This window comes from Meles meles, chromosome 6 (assembly GCF_922984935.1).
Source record: "Meles meles chromosome 6, mMelMel3.1 paternal haplotype, whole genome shotgun sequence".
Taxonomy (NCBI): domain Eukaryota; kingdom Metazoa; phylum Chordata; class Mammalia; order Carnivora; family Mustelidae; genus Meles; species Meles meles.
The window spans coordinates 94,661,724-94,683,889 of NC_060071.1; the positions used below are offsets into that span (position 1 = coordinate 94,661,724).

General features: G+C 35.6%; 1 protein-coding gene across 7 annotated transcripts in view; it reads left to right on the plus strand.

Annotated features, from left to right (window-relative positions):
- The window catches only part of LRFN5 (leucine rich repeat and fibronectin type III domain containing 5), a 244,941-nt gene that overhangs the window by 204,067 nt on the left and 18,708 nt on the right, over positions 1 to 22,166 (plus strand). The gene's annotated exons all lie outside the window — the stretch shown is intronic.

Genomic DNA, 22,166 nt, shown 5'->3' on the forward strand with positions numbered 1-22,166 from the left:
TTAATTCAAAATATTTTCTGATTTGTATTTTTAGTTCTCTTTTGACCCATAGGTTATTTAGAATGTGTAGGTCCATTTCCATACATGTGTGTATGTTAGAGATGTTTTTTTTATTAGTTTCTTACTAGTTTTTCTTAACTGCTCTGTGGCCTAAAAATTATTCTCAATAATTCTAGTCCTTTGAAATTTTTGTGTGCTTGTTTTTACTCAAAAATTTTGTTTTTTTAAAAATATTTTGTGTTTAAGCAATGTGTATTTTTCAGTTGATGCACGAGTGTAATATGCATGTGTGTGTGTGTGTGTGTGTGTGAAATGTGTGTTAGAGCAACTAGCCAACTGTTCTCATCTATTCTATATCCTTACTGATTATTTTCTGTTTATTCTGTCTTACAAAAGATGGTGGAGTATTAACTTATGCCTGATGATTATGACTTTATGTTGCTTCATACATTTTGAAGTAATATTGTTAAAAAATCATATAATTTTATCATTTGTATATTTTTCTATTGAAGTGTATCTTTGCCCTAGTAATGTTTTTTAACTAAAAGTTTACATTTTCTGATAGTACTATAGCTATACTTTCTTCTTTTAGCTTTTTCAAATGAAATGATTTTTTTCATCTTTTCAGCATTTATATATTTTTTAAAGATTGTATTTATTTATTCATTTTAGAGGAGGGAGGAAGAAGTAGAGGGAGAGGGACAAGCAGACTCTGAGCTGGGTGCAGAGCCCAAACCAGGGCTCCATCCCACATCCTTGAGATCATGACCTGAGCCAAAATCAAGGGTCTGACGCTTAACCGACTGAGCCAACCAGGCACCCCAGCATTTATATATTTTCACATTGTATATGTATCTCCTGTCAGCAGCATGAAGTTTAAATTCAGTAAGACAAACTTTTTCTTTTAATTAGAGTATGCTTTAGTTTGCTAAGGCTTCTGCAACCAAAATGTATGACAAGCTGCATAGTTTAAAAAGAGAAATTTATGGGGGGCACCTGGGTGGCTCAGTGGATTAAAGCCTCTGTCTTTGGCCCAGGTCATGATCCCAGAGTCCTGGGATCGAGCCCCACATTTGGGCTCTCTGCTCCAGGGGGAGCCTGCTTCCTCCTCTCTCTCTGCCTGCCTCTCTGCCTACTTGTGATCTCTGTCTGTCACATAAATGAATAAAATCTTAAAAAAAAAAAGAGAGAGAAATTTATGGTCTCACAGTTCTGAAGGCTGTGAGTCTGAGATCAAGTTATAAGTGGGTTGCTTCTTTCTGAGGGCTCTAAGAGAGAATCTGTACAATGCTTCTTGGTTACCTTCTAGTGGTTTGCTGGCAATCTTCGATACTCCATGCTTATAGAAATATCACCCTGAGCTCCGTCTTCATCTTTACTTGGTGGTCTATGTGTCCGTTTCCAAATTTCCCCTTTTTTATGTGAATGCTGGTCATATTGGGTTAGGAGTCCATCCCTACTCCAGTATGACCTCAATTTGACTATATCGGCATTAACCCTATTTCCAAATAAAATCATATTCTGAGATATGGGATTAGGATTTTAACATATGAATTATAAGGGAACACAATTCAGTGCATAACAAAGCATCTACCCCATTTAAACTTCACATAATGTATGAACTGATAGATTTTGGCTTAAATATGCTAAATATTTATATGACTTTATATAATGAAATTATACATTATATTATTAGATTAATATTTGTATGATTTATGATTATGCTGAATATTGAAATTTATTATTTTTTCTTCTCTAATAACTTTTATATTATTTTATTTTGTTGTATAGCATATATTCTTAATTTATTGTAAGAAAACTATATCAAAAAAAGAGAAAACTATATCAGTTATTTTGCCACTTTACAAGCAACAAACCACCCAACATTTAGAAATTATTGTCTTTGTTTTGACATAATTTTACTACTACAATTTAGCATAACTTTGAAACAATTTTTTTAAATTTCTTTTTTTTTTAAGACTTCATTTATTGACAGAGAGAGAGAAAGAGAGCACAAATAGAGAGGCAGACAGACAGGGAGGGGGAAGCATGTTCCCCACTAAGCAGAGAGCCCTATGTGGGCTCCATCCCAGAACCCTGAGATCTGACCTGAGCCAAAGAGAGGCACTGAGCCACCCAGGTACCCCTTGAAACAGTTTTATAGAGATTCACATGTCAAACAATTTACCCATCTAAAGTGTTCTTAATTGAAGATCGCAAAAATTTACTGCCATGTTTTCAGTTTGATAGTTTTAGGGCTTACATTTAGGTCAGTGAGTTCATTTTTGTGGATGTGTAAGGAAGTTGATTCATTCTCCATCTCTTATCTTTCTCTCTCCCTGGGAAGTCTGGTGATTACAGATTGTGCTAACAGCCTTCCTCATCTAGCCGACCAGAAGGATAACAGCTTTGAAGGAGATCCTTGTCTTCTGCAGGCTCAGAGGAGATGCATGAGGACCAAGTTCAGGTTATCATTATAAAGGTTGCAGTCACTGCCACTATTAAATGCTCTACTCTTTGTTCTCTGGTAGGAAGAACACTTCACCCAAGTCATGGTGTATCTGAACACAGCCTAAGAATTTCCAGAAGATACTAATACTATACATGAGCTATTGATCAGACCCCCTTGGTACCTGTTCTTATTGTGGGGCTGCCTCTCTTCAACCCACCCTGATAACCCCATGCAGGGTTTCTTATTATTATATAAGAAAAGAGAAAAAAAGTCTTGCATTTTCTTCCTATCTCTATCATGATGTTATAAATTATATGGAAAAAATCGATATGAAACAGAAAAGCTTCCTTGTGGAGCATATCACATAATTTAAAATTATCCCATCAGGGGTGCCTGGGTGGCTCAGTGGGGTAAGCCTCTGCCTTCGGCTCAGGTCATGATCTCAGGGTCTTGGGATCGAGCCCTGCATCGGGCTCTGCGCAGCAGGGAGCCTGCTTCCTCCTCTCTCTCTCTCTCTCTCTGCCTGCCTCTCTGCCTACTTGTGATCTCTGTCTGTCAAATAAATAAATAAAATCTTTAAAAAAAAAAAAGTCCTTAAAAATTATCCCATTATTGGGGCACCTGGGTGGCTCAGTGGGTTAAAGCCTCTGCTTTCAGCTCAGGTCATGATCCCAGGGTCCTGGGATTGAGTCCCACATCGGGTTCTCTGCTCAGCAGGGAGCCTGCTCCCTCCTCTCTCTCTGCCTGCCTCTCCACCTACTTGTGATCTCTGTCTGTCAAATAAATAAATAAAACCTTTAAAAAAAATTATCTCATCATTAAAAGGTGGCATTTAAGTGATGAAGTGTGAATGTACCTGATTTTAATATTTAAACTCTTAGAACAATAACAGAGACAACTATCCATGTTGTCTCTCAAACGATCAATAAGCAATCACAATGAATAAATCTAGATCTAGATCGTATTATCAGATAAGCGGTATTAGATCATGTTATTGTATGAGCCAAGTGCCTTTATGTGTGTTGTTGCAACTATAGGTAGAATTGGAGCTATACTTTTTAATAGAACTATGACTCTTGATAATTTACTTAAACCTTTTGTTTTTTTTTAATTTTAAAGTGATGTAGTAAGGGGCATCTGAGTGGCTCAGTTGGTTAAGCGTCTGCCTTCAGCTGGGGTCGTGATCCTGGATTCCTGGGATTGAGCCCCACATTGGGCTTCCTGCTCTATGGGAGCCTTCTTTTCCCTCTCCCTGCCTCTCACCCTGCTTGTACTCTCTCTCTCTCTCTGTGTCAAACAAATAAATAAAATCTTAAAAAAAAAAAAAAAAGATGATAGTAATACCTATAGCATAGTGTAATTGTGAATGAGATTTGATATATTACACACATGAACAAACCTGTGTTTATGTGCACAGTGGAAATAATGTTTTATTCTATTCTATTCTGTCTTTAAAAAAAGTTAATTCATAATTTGTATAAATCAAAATCTCTGTATTTCAACCCATTTTTAACCTAATTCCATCTTATTTTTTACTCCTTTGCAACTCTTTTTTTCCAGAGTGCCAATTAAATTTTATCAGGATGGGGGTTGCATCTGTAATATGAATCTACACTGGCATTGGTGCTTACTGTATACATCATCCAAGCTATTCTCAGATAATAGCAAACCTCTATATTACCCTTTGTTCAGATGTTTTATCTTTGCTGTTTTGTTTGACGATGAATTGACTGATGAATCCTCTCATACACATTCTTTACACTTACCATTCCTCACCTTTCCTGCCTCTTTCCCTCCCTTTCTCCTTCCATCCACCCCACCGTCCCAAGTTCTTGGTGGTGCTCTTTTATGCTATTTGGGTATATTACTTGATGTCTCCTTTGTCTTTGATACATAGCCTTTTTATACATCTCATGCCATGATTGTAACTTTTTTGAGAAAAATGTCTTCCAGGGATCCAAACAGTAAATGTGAGACAGTGTGAATGTTTTAATTACAATTTTCTCTTTATATTCACCTTGGAGGCACTGTCCCTGTATATACATTTGCTTTTGTACACTTTCCCTAGGCCAGAGTATTTTCAAAATATTCCTCTATAGGAGTACCTGGGTGGCTCAGTTGGTTAAGCAGATGACTCTGGATTTCGGCCCAGGTCTTGATCCTAGGCTCCTGGGATCAAGCCCTGTCTCAGGCTCTGCACCCAATGAGGATTCTCTTCCTCCCTATCCCTCTGCCCTCCTCCTGCTTATGCTCTCTCTTTCCCCCTCCTTTCTAAAATAAATAAATTAATCTTGTAAAAAAAATCTTACACTATGAGTTAAAAAAAAAAAAAGACAACACCAAACTAGGTATATGCTAGCGTACCTTATAAAACATATATATATATTTTTTTTTTTCAAAACATAGGCCTTTGAAATCATAAGGTAAGATTTATCTTGTCCTTATTTTTCTTTGCATTTTCTTTATTTTCTGTTTCGCCTTCATTAGTGAATGACAGGGTTCCAACTAAGTCACCAGGGGAAAGAATGAACAATGGAACATACAAAGGTATTAAACCATTGTAAGACAAAATAACACCACCACCACCAAAAAAAAAAAAAAAGGAAGGAAAGGAAAAAAAAAACTCATTGGCTAGTATTTTAAACTTTCATGCTTCCTCAGGCTTAGCACTGTTCCTGGCATAAAGAATACAAGGAGAAAATGGAGGCTACAGTATTAATAGTTCTAAATTTAGCAGTGTTAATAGTGGTAGTAGCCATTCACTCATGTAACAAAACCTGAATAAATTCTTAACCCTCTGACTTCCCAAAAGGTCACAGACAGTGAGCTTTGCTCTCTAGGAGCTCACTAACTAATGAAGTGTGGTATGAATGAAATATGCCGGGCATGGATTGTATCTTTGGAGCACATCCCACCCCACTCCTATGATACTTCTATTGTCTTAGTGGTACCCTCTTGGCCTAAAAGAGAAAAATTACTTTGATAAAGAACTATTATTAACCACAGGACACCTTGACTACTTTTTAATATCCTAAGCATTTTTAAACATTTTTTTGTGAAATATATCATTCATACTGAAAAGTGCGTAAAACATACTTGTATAGTACAATGAGTAATTGTAAAATGAGTAATAGTGCCTCCTGCTCAGTGAAGAAATTAAACCTCCCAGTACCCCTGATGCCTTATCTGTCACATGGAGACCATATCCAACCCCTCCATGCCCCACAAATAAACATAATCCAGATTTTTATATTAATCACTTACTTGCTTTTCTTTATGGTTGTATCACTTTTTGAATATGTCCCTAGTCTTTCAAATTTATATAAATAAGGAGTCCATTGTGTTTATTCACATGTCTTTTTTTTTTTGTCATTATATTTGTAAATAATATGCTTCTCCCAGTAGCAGGAATCAATCATATTCATTGATTTATAGTATTCCTTTGTTTAAATATACTCCAATGTATATTTCCATTTTACTATGGATGGACAAATGAGTTGTTTCCAGTTTGGGGTTTTTACAAATAATACTAGTAAAAACATTTCTCTGCATATCTTCTGAGCAAACATGCAACACTACAGGTCCTTGAGAAAGTCTCTGTTTTCATGTTCAGAAAAAACCCTCAGGGCAGAATTGTTTTTGAGAAGTAGGTTTATTTCTGTGGGATTTTACTTTTCCTAAAATTTAATCTAGTATGCTTCACTGCCTTGTTAACTTTACAGAGATTTTTTTTTTAAGTTTTACATTAGTATTTCATTCAGTTTTTGTAGTTATAGTTAGTGAAAGGAACCATAGTATTTAATCCCACACTATAGGAATAAATTCTATCAAGTATTATAGTTTTAGTTTAGTTTTTTATTTTTAAATTGTGATCATAGTGCACATCGAAGTTTACAGCCCGCTTTTTCATTTAAATACATTGTATTAATTTTCTATTGCTGTGGTATTACAATAAATGTCAGGCTTAAAAAAATACATATTTATGATCTCAGAGTTTTCATGGATTAATCTGGGTGTATCTTAGCTGATTCTTATATTCAAGATCTCATAAGGGTATTAAAAAACCTTTGGCTATTTTGAGTTTTCATCTGAATGCTTATCTAGAGAAGAACCTCTTCCAAACTTCCTCAAGTTGTTGGTAAAATACATTTCTGTTCAGCTGCTTGGAATATCTGACTGAGAGGAAAACTGAGATCTTTTTATAAAGGACATAAGACATGTGAATAAACACAATGAACTCTTTATATAAATTTGAAAAACTAGGGACATGTTCAAAAAGTGATTTTTTTTCATAAAAAAAGCAAGTAAGTGATTAATATAAAAATCTGGATTATGTTTATTTGTGGGTCATGGAGGGATTGGATATGGTCTCCATGTGACAGATAAAGCATCTGGTTCGCCAACTCTCCTCCCCTCTGGCAACCATCAGTCTATTCTCGGTATTTATAGGTCTGATTCTGCTTTTTGTTTGTGTTCATTTTGTTTTTCAGATTCCACATTTAAGTGAAATCATATGGTATTTGTCTTTCTCTGACTTATTTCACTTAGCATAATACCCTCCAGCTCTATCCATGTTGTCACAAAGGACACAATCTTGCCTTTTGTGGCTGAATAATATTCTACTCTCTCTATATACCACATTTTCTTTATCTGTTGATCTATAAAGGGATGTATGAGTTGCTTCCATATCTGGTCTATCATAAGTAATGCTGCAATAAACATAAGGGTGTATATATCTTTTTGAATTAGTTTTTTCATTTTCTTGGGATAAATACTCAATAGTGGAATTACTAGATCATATTGTAATTCTATTTTTAATTTTTTGAGAATCTCTTTTCCACAGTGACTGCACCAGTATCCATACTCATTGAAAGGAATGAGGGTTCCTTTTTCACCACACCCTCACCAACACTTGTAATTTTTGGCCTTTTTGATATTAGCCCTTCAGACAGGTGTGAGGTGATATCTCAGTGTGGTTTTGATTTGCGTTTCCCTGATGATGAGTGACGTTGAGCATCTTTTCATGTGTCTGTTGACCATCTGTATGTGTCTATTATGCCTAGTTTTTAAGGTTTGGAAAGCTCTAATCATATCTGAAAAATATTTGGGTATCAGTTTTCTCAGCTATAGATCAGTGGTCCTTAAAAACTAGAAAAAATGAGGAGTAGCTGCATTATAAAAAATACTACTTGATATCTAGCTACCTCTGTTTTCAAAATCCTAAAGGCAAATACTAGATACTAGATTGATCTTATTTAATAAATGTTTGTGCCATGAGCTGTGACAGCTGACACTTGAAAAACAATCATAAATCAAAAAATAATTATTATTTTGTAAACAAATAAATTACAATGAAAAATGTCCCAAATTTAGACAAGAGAATGCTATCAAGAAATTTAAAACAATGCATTTCTATTGTCTGCAAACCAGCCATATCCATCATATCCTTCAGGGATGGTATGCTTATAGATTTTAATACCAGTGTCTTGTTTATTTCAAAGTTTATCCAGCTTCAAAAAATACATTATCTCAAACCAAACTCATTATCTCTCATCACATCCAAATTTCTTTTCCTTCCCATATATGCTCCAAACTTTTCCTCTCCTAGATAAGCTCTATATTATAGTCATTATAACCTGATCCACCCAAGCCAAAGTTGAGGAAGTAAGCCAACACTTGCACTTACCAACACATATAATCAATAACTAAGTCAGAAATATTTTTACAAGCAGGGGGATGGGGTAACTGGGTGATGGACATTGGAGAATGTATGTGTTGTAATGAACACTAAGTTTTATATAAGACTGATGAATCACAGACCTGTACCCCTGAAACAAATAATACATTATATGTTAATTCAAAAACAAACAAAACATTGAATGGTCTTGGCATACTTGTTGAAAATCAGTTGTTTATACGTATATGTTTGTTTTGAGCTACCAGCTATATTCCACTAACCTATATTCAACATTTATACTAATATAACATCTTAATAATGTATCTTTCAGCAAATTTGGATTCAGGAATGTGTGTCCCACAACTTTTTGTTTTTTTCAAAACTGCTCTGATTATTCTGGGTCCCTTGCATTTCCATATGAACTTTAGGAGCAGTATATTAGTTTCTGGGGGGAAAAAAAGCAGCTGGAATATTTATAGATGTTCTATTGCAACTTTAGATCCTTTAGATTAGTAGTACCATCTTAAGTTATATCTGAAATTAATATCTTTCCATAAAAAAGATATTTTTATATTTCATTCACATAATCAGAGAATATTTGTGGTTCATTCAATGCCTGAATGTTATAAAATTTTCCTTGGTTAGCTTGAAATAATTAAGGAACTTTTTTTTTAAAGATTTTTTAAATTTATTTGACAGACAGAGGTCACAAGTAGGCAGAGGGGCAGGCAGAGAGAAAGGGGGAAGCACACTCTCTGCTGAGCAGAGAGCCTGATGTGGGGCTCCATCCCAGAACCTTGAGATCATGACCTGAGCTGAAGGCAGAGGCTTAACCCACTGAGCCACCCAGGAGCCCCAAGGAACTCTTTAAACCTACATACTATCAAGATATACCCCAGGGATTGACTAATGATATATGATAGATGTATGCTAAATGTGTTTACTCACTTAAGTCATCATAAAATACTTGTTTTTAGCAGTGTTGTGGGGTTTGCCAAAAATCTGTCAATTAATCAACAATTTTTATGTCATATAACTCACTGCTAACACATATAAATTAGTATTAAAAGAATCCAAGTTTTAGCTTTTTTTTATTTTACAGAAAATATGTGCTCACTACATCTAATGTTTTTAAAATATCTGAAATATCTAAAATCATATAGTTGAATGCATGATATATTTCATCTTAGTCATTTTTATTATATTCTTATTTGTTGCTTTAATGTTTTTAAAATCATACTGGAACCAGCTGAGACTAGTTCGGCCATGAGTGGCAGAGACATTTCTGAACCATAGTTTAAACATGATGGAAAGTAATCCAGGACTGATAAAGCAGCTCCATGGAATGATTTAGAATGTCTCCTCCATCATCCCAACTCATGACCCCCATCATCAAGGTCACTTCAATGTACAAGTTGGCTGTTGGAGTTCCAGACATCATGTCCAAATTATAGTTGAGAATAAGGTAGTCAGAAAAAAGACAGGAAAGGTACATCCCATTTCAGTCACCTCCCTTTAAGTAGCTGCCTCTGAAGTTCTTGTCACTGTTTTCAGTTACACCACATTGGAAGAAAATGACTCACATGATTCTAACTCCCTGCAAAAGAAGCTAGAAAATAAACTCTTAATTCTGGGAAACAGTATAACAGGTAGAAATTGGGTTTCTGTTACTAAAGAAGGGAAGAATGGAAAATTGAAAAGACAACTAGTACTTAGACACACACACACACACACACACACACTTGTATACATATACACACATACAGATAGACATATAGCCTGGGATGTACATGGACATATATGTTATACGTATGTATATATATATGTGTGTGTGTGTGTGTGTGTATATATACACATACATATATATGATTGTTATCCTGCTTTGTTTCGTTTTTCACTAAATACCTGCTTTGCCACTGCTTCTGATCACGGAGCATTTATCATGAACTGGTCACTTTGTTTTATACCTATCTGCAGTCATGGGCTAGCATAGTGCTGCACTGAAAGTTAACACAAACTCCAAATCCAGAGCCATTTACAAATTATGCATATTTTTCTCAAGATTTTCTTAGAGAGTATAAGAGGAAATTGCACTTCCCAAGATACAACGAAATATCCTGTAATGCTCCTAATTCCTCACTTTTTTCACAACTCAAGGCTGTGGAATCAATCCTCTCCCTTGTCAAGAGCCTGCCAATATTGGGCTTTTCTCTCTCTCTCTCTCTCTTTCTCTTTCCTTTGTTTTAAGTTTTTATTTGAATTCTAGTTAGTTAACATACAATATTGATTTCAGGAGTAGAATTAGTGATTCATCACTTACATACAACACCCAGTGCTTATCCCAGTTAAGTGCCCTCCTTAATGCCCATCACACATATAACCCATCCCCCACACACCTCCCTCCATCAATCCTCAGTTTGTTATCTATAGTTAAGATTCTCATGTTTTTCTTCCCTCTACCTTTTTTCCCTTTTATTCCCTCATTCTATACTATATCCTTTTCTCCAGCCTCAAGTACTCTTTTTTTTTAATTTTAGAGGCATAAAATTCTAAATTTCTACAAACTCCAGAAATGTGTAAGAGTATCTCTTCATTGTATTGTCACCAGCACTGACATTATAACTTTAAAATTAATTGTTTTACAAAAATAGTATTTTTATTTACATTTTAATTACTCGAACACATTCTTAGACAGTTGCTAAATAGTTGGATTTCGATCTTCACTCATTCAACAGATATTTACTTAGAACTTATTTTGTGCCATTCCTACCTCTAAGTGTTGAGGATGCAGTGGTGAAAAAAGATAAGTGAGATGAGAAGCCAGTACAAAGTTTCTGATCTGCTTTAAGTTTTAACAAGATCAGTCTGACTAGTTTGTGGAAAACAGATTGAAGGGGGATAATCACTGAAGGAGTTCACTAGTTTGGAAGCTGTTTTTATGTGCCAAGGAAAAGATGATAAAAAGTCATAGCAGTAGGCATGATCCCATCGTGTATATGTTCTTCTTGTATAGTGTACAGCATTATTACTGAACTGCATGGTATATGACAAAAAGAGAGAAGTAATGAATAATTCCAGTGTTCTGGGTCTGGACTTTGTAAAGCACTAGGTTTTAAGGGCGCCTGGCTGGCTCAGTTGGTGGAGCATGTAACTCTTGATTTTGGGATCATGAGTTCAAGCTCCAGGTTGGGTGTGATTACTTAAAGAAGGTAAAATAAAATAAAGAAGTAGGTTTTAAATAATTATAGAGAATTACTATCGTAGGAGTAAAGCAGATTTGAGAGAGAAAATTCAGAGCTCAGGTGGAGACATGTTAATTTTGAGAATATTAGGAATCAAAGTGGAATGGAAAGTAGCAGTTTAATACAGAAAGAGAATGGTCCAGGCTTCTAAGAAACATCTGTCTGTATCCTTTATTCAGTTATCTCTTAAATTTATAAGTTTTTGTATAATTGAGCATGGGCTTTTTATGTAATAATACTATCATGTTACTTTTTGAAATATGCATAATGTCAAACTGAAATGATCATTATGTTATAAAAAGCAAAGCAGTGTTAACACAAAAAGTAGGAGAATCTAATAAGACTGGGAGCATGAGTGTATTTGAGAGAGATGGGAACAAAGGAGAGGGGGGGAAAAAGGAAGAGGAGAAAAGACAGGGACAGGAAGAGAGAGAGAGAGAGGAGAAAGAAAAAAACCACACATTGCATTCAGTGATGTAAAAGCTTCCATATGGTCTCAGTTTGTCAAAACATTTCTGTAGGAGAACTGCCGGAACTTTCCACCCGCACATATTTAGTATTTAACCCTCAGTAAATTCACTACTTCCTCTGTATATGTGTATATCTTTCTTTCCTCTCCAATTTTTTTTTTGGGGGGGGGGAGATTTTCAATTAGAGTTTCCATTGGTGATAGCTTGGCTGCCTCAATGCCCACAATAATATCAAGAGAAAGTATAAACCACATTTTTTTTCCTGAGGAAGTATCCAGATTTCTAGATGCCTGAATTGTGTCAAATAGCATCTCTGTGCTGATCATCCTGTCTGCATTGCTCTACAACGGTGCCTCTTTAATTGCTATGGCAACAGCACAATAGAGCCGATATAACCACCAAGACTTGAGACTCCTTACATGAAACATTAAACACCATTAGGAAACAGAAACATGATGGATAGCATGACATCTTAAAGGCTCAGAGATTCACCTTTCAGAATTCCAAAAAAAAAAAAAAAAAAAAAAAAAGGTTAAATCGTTTACTAGATTTGAAACACTGATTAGTGACATTTAAATTTGTGTTATAACCCATTTTATGCCCTTTCAAATTGTCATAAAGTCAAGGTGAATTCTGCAGTGGGAGCTGCTGTATTTTTGGAAATTAGGAGAAAACGGGGGTCAACTGCTACTTTGCAATGGCAGGATAATGATTTCATTGCATTTTACATCTGTGCTAAAGTTCCCTATCCTGGACCTTTCTTGTCCCCTATGTCCACTGAAACCTGCTAATTCTGCGATGAGATGCAACAGAAAGAGAAATGGGGATATGATATCCAGGTTGGAGTCTTAGATGATTAATAATGTCTTCTGACTTTAACTGAGATTCCGTTTCATCATCATTCAATGCCAACCCGGGCATGGCATACAAGCTCTTTTTACCCTGATGTTTCCTACAGACTTGACATTGGCTTGGGGGATAGGGGAGGAGGAGTACACACTTCAGGTCTGAAGTTGTCATATCTTCACACAGGTGTGACAGGTGTGAACAGTGTCATATCTCAGCAAATATCTCTGTATCTCAGAGTTTCCTTCTCTGCTACTGTCTATTTGAAGGCCCCAAGCCCTTACACACTTTACACAGAATCTTCTCTCTGTGCGTACTTTGCTTAGTCCTCTCTCCTCCCTTTCCACACGGTGAACTTCTGTTTAATTTATCAAGCCGGAATTTGGCTAGCTCTTGTTTCATTGCCCTCTTTAAAATCCGTGCCTTAGGCTACTCACCATTCACATACAAAACAGATTCTCAAATTATTTTGCTAAAGAAATAACCATCTATTCCCCAGATAAATTATACCTATTCCTTCGAGGCACTACTGCCTTAATTAGTTGAAGTTCTAAATATAAATTATCTTACACTTTGATACACACATCACCCCTCCCACTTCCCACATATTTCCCACTTGTATCTGAACATCCATAAGGAGTGCTTACAATCAACAGAAATTCATTTTAGCAAACCACTTACCACCTGTGCCAGCTGACCCAACTTCAAACTACTGCTGTTCTCACTGTTGGGAATCTTCACAGCCTCTTAGCACTAGGCTGTTTTAGGCTGCTTTCTCTCCCCAAGCTATTTTCTGCAAGAGAGAATACATTCTCTTTCAGAGATCTTAGTAGTATTAACTCTCAGAATCCATGGGCGCTCAATGGCATTACAGAGTCTCTGCAGGCAGACTTCCAAGTGGGCCAAAAAAGGGACAACTCAATCCTTATCAGTGGGAAAATACTGAGACCTCTTTATACACAGAAATCAATCTCCTTTCTATGAAGTAGAATTTATATTCTTTTTTTTTTTAAAGATTTTATTTATTTGACAGACAGAGATCACAAGTAGGCAGAGAGGCAGGCAGAGAGAGGAGGAAGCAGGCTCCCTGCTGAGCAGAGAGCCCTATGCAGGGCTCGATTCCAGGATCCTGGGATCATGACCTGAGCCAAAGGCAGAGGCTTTAACCTACTGAGCCATCAGGAACCCCTAGAATTTAAATTCTTAAAATAATAATTAGTATTAGGGACTTCAGTATTTGGGTAACTTCATTCATGTCTTGATGTGCCAAAAAGAAATGAATGATGATGGTGAAACATGTTGTTTGGGTTGTCATTAAGTCTCTGTCAAGATGGTCTTAAGTCTGCACTGTAGTAATCTGCGAGCACCTTTTAAATGTAATTGGATTATGAACAGAGACCAGGAACATAAATGAGGAAATACTTGATGAACTTAAGTAGTCATTATTGTTAGAATCAACAAAACTTTATGTCCAAGTGCTGCATAATCAGAAAAATACAATATAAATAATACATATAAAGCATCATCTTATCCTAGGAAAAACATGGGTTTTGGAAAGAGATAGCTCTCCATCTGTAACCTGCCTTACTTTTTCTTTCTGTATGGCCTTGGGGGGGATTCCTTAAGGTTTCTTAAATATTGTTTCTTCATATAAAATGAGGAAAAAAATAACCACTTTATATGGAGTTGTGCAAAAATGAAATAGGACTTGGTATAATAAATACATTGTATAACAAGTCAATCTTAGGTTTCCTTTGTAAGCTAACAAAATTAATATTAAAAACATTTTTGAAAGAAATGGCATCTCTCTGTGTAGCTTTCACCTTAATTTTAAAAAACAAAGAAGTACTAAAATTATGTACACATCTATGGGTTAGATAGAACATGGTAAATATTCCATTTAGTAAGCTGATTAAATTATGTTATCAGTATCTCAATCCCATTTCCTCATCTATAAAATAAAGAGACCACTACTTCTTTCATGTTACCTATGTTCATTGAACAGTAACTATTATTATTTTTTTTTAATTATCGTTTTAGTAACTGGACTCTTATCTGTACTCCTTTAGTGTAAATAGTATGGGTTTTTGTATACATGGGCCTTGTTGAGTAAAAAATTAATACATGTATAAAAACATGGAGAACAAAAATTACACAATCCTCAAAAACCCATTTTATTTGTGTAAATTTAAATATTAAAATGTATGTTGACTTATGGGACGCCTGGGTGGCTCAGTTGGTTAAGCGGCTGCCTTTGGCTCAGGTCATGATCCCAGCATCCTAGGATCGAGTCCCACATAGGGCTCCTTGCCTGGCGGAGAGCCTGCTTTGCCCTCTGACTCTGCCTGCTACTCTGTCTGCCTGTGCTCACTCTCTCTCTCTCTGACTAATAAATAAATAAAGTCTTAAAAAATTTAAAAAAAAATATATGTTGACTTAAAACTTTTCACAATCTGCCCTCTATTGTAATTGTGAATGTCCTTATCCTGGTCAGATCCCAGCCTTCTAAATTTGGTAGATTCTAGCAAAGCACCTTTCCTGTAGTGCAGACACTAAATAATTCTTGCTGAAGAAACTAGGAAAAGAATGATTGACTAGCTGCATGAGTGAATCTTTTAAGACTTAATTTTCAACATACTTAGGAATTTTGCTAGAGACTATTAAAATCAAAGACCAAAGGATAATTGTTCAAGGTATAGCTGCCTTGTTTTGAGGTTCAGATTTAGCAGGTTCAATAGTAATGCCCTCTACATAGCTTTTAGTAGAGAAAAGAGTGATAATGTTGTTCATTTATAGTCCTTGGAAAAAATAAGCAGAAAACCTAAAATATTAGAAATGAATATCAAATGTGTTCATTATCTAAACTGTATTATAAAGTGTCCTTTGCAGCACTGTAGCCATTTTCACACATCCTAAAACAACACATCAGTGTCGATAGGCATCAGCATCTGTTCCCAGGCATTAGCCTGGGCAAAGGGACACTAATTGAATCGGCAAGGTGGCTCCTGAGGAGTCCAATAGCTTTCCTTTAACTCAACATATAAATTGGTACCATATTGGTTTCTGCAGAGAATAGATTATACTCTCAGTTGGTTGTAAAATCTATATTTGCTTGTATATCCTTTTCTAGTTGCCAAATAAATACTGATTCTCTTGAGCATATGTTGTGTAATGGCCATGGGTTGAAAGAAGGATGCAGTACTGGAAAATCATTTTCCAGTTTTGTGTGATAGACTCTTCTTTGTTTATAAATGTGTCACTTTGTGTCTGAAAAGAATTAGCTCGAAAGAACATATAATGAAGAGATGTGTAAATATCTAGACAGCTACAGCTGTATGACTGTTTACTGATTTATATCCCCACTCAAATATTATTAAAAACAGATCGGTGTTGTTTGCATTTAACCAGTTAGAGAAGGCAATAGACAGAAGTTTTAAAAGAGTTTAACTTAACTAGATAAGACTAAATTTTTAAAGTTTACTTTCATAAATTTTTAAATCATGAATTCCAACAAAACGTAACAACTATTCTGCTCTTCCATTCACACTCATTTTCCTCAAGTGGTAATACATTATTTTAATAAATATGTTAATGATTAGCTTGTGAACTTATAGGAAATGAAAGCTGTTTCTTTACATGATTCCTTATCCTCCATCTTCTACAAATTTTGAAATCTCCACTCTTTCCTAAGATAATGTGGGAAACATCATTAATCACAATTCATATGACTCTTTCATTACTTACAGGTCTCACTTAAGCAAAAAATAAACATAGAATTAAGAAAGTGGCCCACATTTTATTCTGAACTTAATCTTACTTTCTCAATCACTATATGGGCAGTGAAATCGTATCAGGCAGTATGTATGTTGATGAAGTAAATCAGCTTATGAAATAGGATGCATGATTTGAGTTGGAATGGAATCACATCTTTGAAGAGACATGGCAGAACTAAGAAAATACCTGTTTCTAAAATATGACTAAATTCTGATTAGTCACCAATAATGTGTCACTTTATAAATTCTTCTTCCTTTGGAACCGGTATTTGGAAACATAATGGAAACCCAGATTTTCTTTTTAAAACTTAATCAACTATATTGAAGTACACTTGATATAAAATGCACTGATATTAAGTACATAGTGAGTGAGTTATGATGAATGCATACACTTGGATATCACTATTTCAAATAAGATACAGGCTATTTCCGTGACCACCCACCCCCCAAATTTCTCTGTATTCTTTCCCACTCAACCATCCTCTAACTAGGCAACCACTGGTGGGATTTCATTCACTGTCGATTAGTTTTGCCTGTTCTAAATGCACATATACTTGGAAGCATATAACACATTGTTTTATTTCTGAAATTCTTTTGTTCAGAAATGGTTTTTTTTTTTAGACTTTAATTAATTTGATAGGATTGTCGTAACAAAGTACCACAAACAGGGTGGCTTGCACAGAAATTTATTGGCCCACAGTTCTGGAAGCCAGAAGTCCAAAATCAAGGTGTCTGGCATATTTGATTCCTTTTGAAAACTGTGAAAGAGAATCTGTTCTATTAGTCTCCCCTAGATTCTGGTAGCCTTAGGCATTCCTTGGCTTATGGATGATGTTCTCATTATACTTCCACACTGTGTTCCCTTTGTGCATGTCTGTCTTTGTGTCTAGATTTCCTTTGATTATAAGGCACAATCATATTGGATTAGGGTTTCCACTAATCACTTCACATTAACTTGATAATCTGCAAAGATCCTATTTCCAACTATACTGACATTCAGGTGCACTGGAAATGAACACTTCAGCTTTTTCAAGATATAATTGGCATATAACATTGTTTAAATTCAAGTTTTAAAACAATGTCGATTTGATACACATATATTGCAATAAGATTGGTAATATGGCACTAACTAACACCACTATCATGTCATATGCTTATTTCTTTTTTTGTGGTGGGAACATTTAAGATGTAGGCTCTTAGAGGGGCGCCTGGATGGCTCAATGGCTTAAAGCCTCTGCCTTTGGCTCAGGTCATGGTCCCAGGGTCCTGGGATCAAGCCCTGCATCAGGCTCCCTGCTTGGGAGCCTGCTTCTCCCTCTCTCTCTTTGCCTTCCTCTCTGCCTACTTGTAATCTCTCTCTGTCAAATAAATAAATAAAATCTTAAAAAAAAAAGATGTAGTCTCTTAGTGACTTTGATGTTTATAAAGCAATATTGTTATCAATAATTACTACACTGTAAACTAGATTTCTAGGACTCATTTTCCTACGAGTCATAAGTAATCAATAATTACTACACTGTAAACTAGATTTCTAGGACTCATTTTCCTACGAGTCATAAGTTTGTACCCTCATTCGACATCTCCCCATTTCCTCAACCCTCACTCAGCCCCTGGTAACTACCATTTTATTTTCTGTTTCTTTGAGACAATTTCCCCAGGTACTGTATATTTTCAGATAAGAAAAAATGAAAGAAGAATTGGGGGAGGAAAGGAAACTTGGAATGAATCCTCCAGGCAACTCAGACTTTCAGCTTTGGAAGAATGATAGGTAAGAAGTAGAAGAGCACAAGGAAAAAAAATCAGTCACTCAGGGCTTTAAGCTATAAAAAGACTTGAGAGAGGGAATGGAGAGCACAGTTCTTTTCTTCCCACACAAATATGTCTGACTTTCAACTGAAGAATGTCTGGGGTGGTGACATTGGTGAGATACAAGAAACTTCTTAGAGGAAACCTCTACCTTCATAGACACTAGGGTGGCTCATTCGCAGCCAAAAGCAAGGAAATGCAAGGATGAGATGAAAGATCAAAGAGCTCTCCTTGGCCACCAAAAAAAGCTGAAGCAAAGATATAAAGTTGGCTGAGGTCTCCAAATATTTAGAAAATCAGATAGCTCATCTCCAAAACAGACACATTTCAAAACCATCCTAGTGCTGACATCCCATGTCTTCTCAAATAGCAAATTTCCAACCGCAGTTCAAGAAACTGCAACAAACTGAATAATGATAATACTGTAACAAAAGACAGACTGAGATAACTGCACAGCATAGAATGAAAGACTATAAAACTCCCAAAAGATAACATAGGAGAAAAGCTAAATGACCCCGGGTATGGTGATGCTTTTTTATGTACAACACCTAAGACATGATCTGTGAAAGAAATATTGATAAGCTGGATATCACTAACATTAAAAACGAGCTCCACGAAGGACGTCAAGAGAATGTGAAGACCAAGGGCAATGTCAATGTCAAGAAAATGTGAAGACAAGCCAGGGACAAGGGAAAAATATTTGCACAAGGCACATCTGATAAAAGACTGTTATCCAAAATATACAAAATATTCTTAAAACACAATAATTTTAAAACCCCATACTTTAAAATTGAGCCAAAGACCTTGACAGACACCTCAACAAAGAAGATATACAGATGGCAAATAAAATACGAAAAGATACCCCACATCATAAGTCATCAAGGAAATGCAAATTAAAACAGTGAGATGCCACTATACGCCTATTAGAATGACCAAAATTAAAAAAAAATAAAAAAAAAAAAAAAAAGAATGACCAAAACCTGAAACACTGATATCATGTGCTGACGAGATTATGGCGCAGCAGAAAGCCTCACATTGCTGCTGGGAATTATGGTGAAGCCTCTTTGGAACACAGTTTGGCACTTTCTTATGAAGCTAAATATATTCTTTTTTTTTGGGGGGGGGAAGCTAAATATATTCTTACCATACAGTCCAGCAACCACACTCCATGGTATTTACCCAAAGGAGCTAAAAACTTACGTCTACACCAGAGTCTATACACATATGTGTAGAGCAGCTTTACTCAGAATTGCCAAGCAGTTGGCACCAAGCAGTTGGAACCAACCAACTATCCTTTACTATGTAGATGGATAAATGGACTTTGGTACCTACAGAAAATGGAGTATTATTCAATGCTAAAAGGAAATAACTATCAAGCCATGAAAAGACATGGAGGAACATATTATTAAGGCATATTTTTAAGTGAAAGAAGTCAACCAGAAAGAGCTACATACTATATGATTCCAACTATATGATAGTCAAGAAAAGGAAGAATACGGAGACAGTAAAAAGAAAAAAAAAAGTTAGTATTTGTCAGGGATGAGCCAGGAGGAAATGAACAGGCAGAGTGCAAAGGACTTTTAGGACAGTGAAAGTAATCTCTATATACTGCAGTGGTGGATATTTGCTATTGTACATTTGTCCAGACCTGAAGAATGTACATCAGACCCCTGATGTACACTACAAATTTTGGGTGATTATTATGTGTCAAAGTAGATGCACTGATTGCAGCAAATATCCCACTCTGTCTGGAATGGTGATAATGGAGAAGACTGTTGTGGGAGCAGTTGGTATATAGGAAATCTCTGTATTTCCCTTTCATTTTTGTTGTAAACCTAAAACTGTTCTAAGAAATAAAGCATGAGAGGTGCCTGGGTGGCTCAGTGGATTAGAGTCTCTCAGCTCAGGTCATGATCCCAGAGTCCTGGGATTAAGTCCTGCATCAGGCTTTCTGCTCAGCGGGGAGCCTGCTTCCCTCTCTCTCTCTCTGCCTGCCTCTCTGCCTACTTGTGATCTCTCTCTCTCTCTCTCTCTCTGTGTCAAATAAATAAATAAATAAAATCTTAAAAAAAAAAAAGAAAAGAAAAGAAAGAAAGAAAGCATTAAAAAGAAGTTTGTTAAGGGGAACCTGGGTGGCTCAGTCGGTTAAGCATCTGCTTTTGACTCAGGTCATGATCTCAGGGTCCTGGGCTATGTTGGGCTCCCTGCTCCACAGGAAGTCTGCTTTTCCCTCTCCTTCTGCCCTCCCTCCCCCACCTGCTCCTGCTCACTCCCTCTCTCACTCCCTATCACTCTCTCTCAAATAAATAAATTTAAGATCTTAAAAAAAAAAAGAAGTTTGTTAAATTTTTGAAAGGTAGTCTGCTTTCACCCTACCCCAATTTATGACAGATAAGTCTGGTCCTCTTATTTACTTTTCTCTTGGGTGGAACCTCAGGGGACATCTATGGAACTCTTCATTCCATCAAAGACTTCTTATTTTCTGGGATATAGTTACTGTAAATTTATACCCTCAGCATTTTGATATTGTTATTTTTTTTTTAAATTGATGTCCAGCTTATCCAGCTTACTTGATTGTTAAGGTACAAATAATGTGGGGTTGGTTTTGTTTGTTTGTTTTGTAACTTTTAATATCCATACCAGAAGTACTATTTATAAACAGATTAAACACAGCAAAATTTTTTATATCTACCCACAGATGTATCATTTCCGTAAAGATTCAAGATTCCATTTGGTACAATTTTCCATCAACCTGAATAGAATATTCTTTATATTTTCTTATAGTGCAGTTGTTATGGTGATGAAACTTTTCAGTTTGTCTGTCTCAAATGTTTTTATTTTACCTTCATTTTTTTATGAATATGTAAGTCCCCATCCAGGTTGACAGACTTTGTTTTCTTGAAATTCTCAATGTATATTTTTCATTATCTTCCATTTTGCTTTATTTCCAATGTGAAATCAGTGAGGAGTCAGCCATTATTTTTTATGTTGTTCACTTTATCTTCTTGTAATGTATCTTATTTCTGTGCTCCTTTTAAGATTATTATTTTTTCCTTTGGTTATCTGTAATTTGATTATGATGTGTCTCGGTATAGTTTTCCTTGTTTTGAGCTTGGATTTGTGGGTTGCTTTCTATTACAAATGTGAAGTGTCTGTTTTTATGTCTACTTTATAGCCTTCTTCTGATACCCCAATTATGTGCTTTGTACTATTTTTGACTACTTAATATTTTTCCACGGGTCATTGAGTTTTTGTTTACTTTCTCTCCTCCTTCCCCTCTCCCCACAGTGTTTTGGTATGATTAGTATCTATTGCCCTGTTTCTACCTGTAGGACTACTGAAGTTCTTTCTTTGTCTAACTCTCTTCTTTCCGGTATTCTTCCTCATAAACTCAAGCCATTGGAGACCCTCTGCAATCCACTCTATCCTCTTCAACTGCCCATGTGTCACCTTGTTTTCCCTCCTTGTGCTATGCTTTGAAACTGTCTCCAGGAGCAATGATAGGATTCATTCTTTTTTTGTTGTTTTTAATTCACTTTTCTCAAAGGTTACAATTCTGTGCTTCTTTCTTTTCCAATGTGTGAAAACTATAGTTATATACATATTTTTTACTTTTTGTTGCTGCTTATTATAGAAAGGCTAGTTTAGTACCAGTTATTCCATCATAAACAGGAGAGTAAGACTATTTCATTTGTTGAGCATGACAGTTCTTATTCATTACAACCACATTGAATATGATATAAAATAGACATAAAATAAATCAAAACTATAAGAATATGTTTTATTTAGAAAACTAGGTACTTTATTTATAGAATAATTCCATATTTTATATTTTCATCTTTTAAAAAATTGATTTTCTCTAGCTATTTTTCTTGGCATTTAAAACCACATGTAATTTAT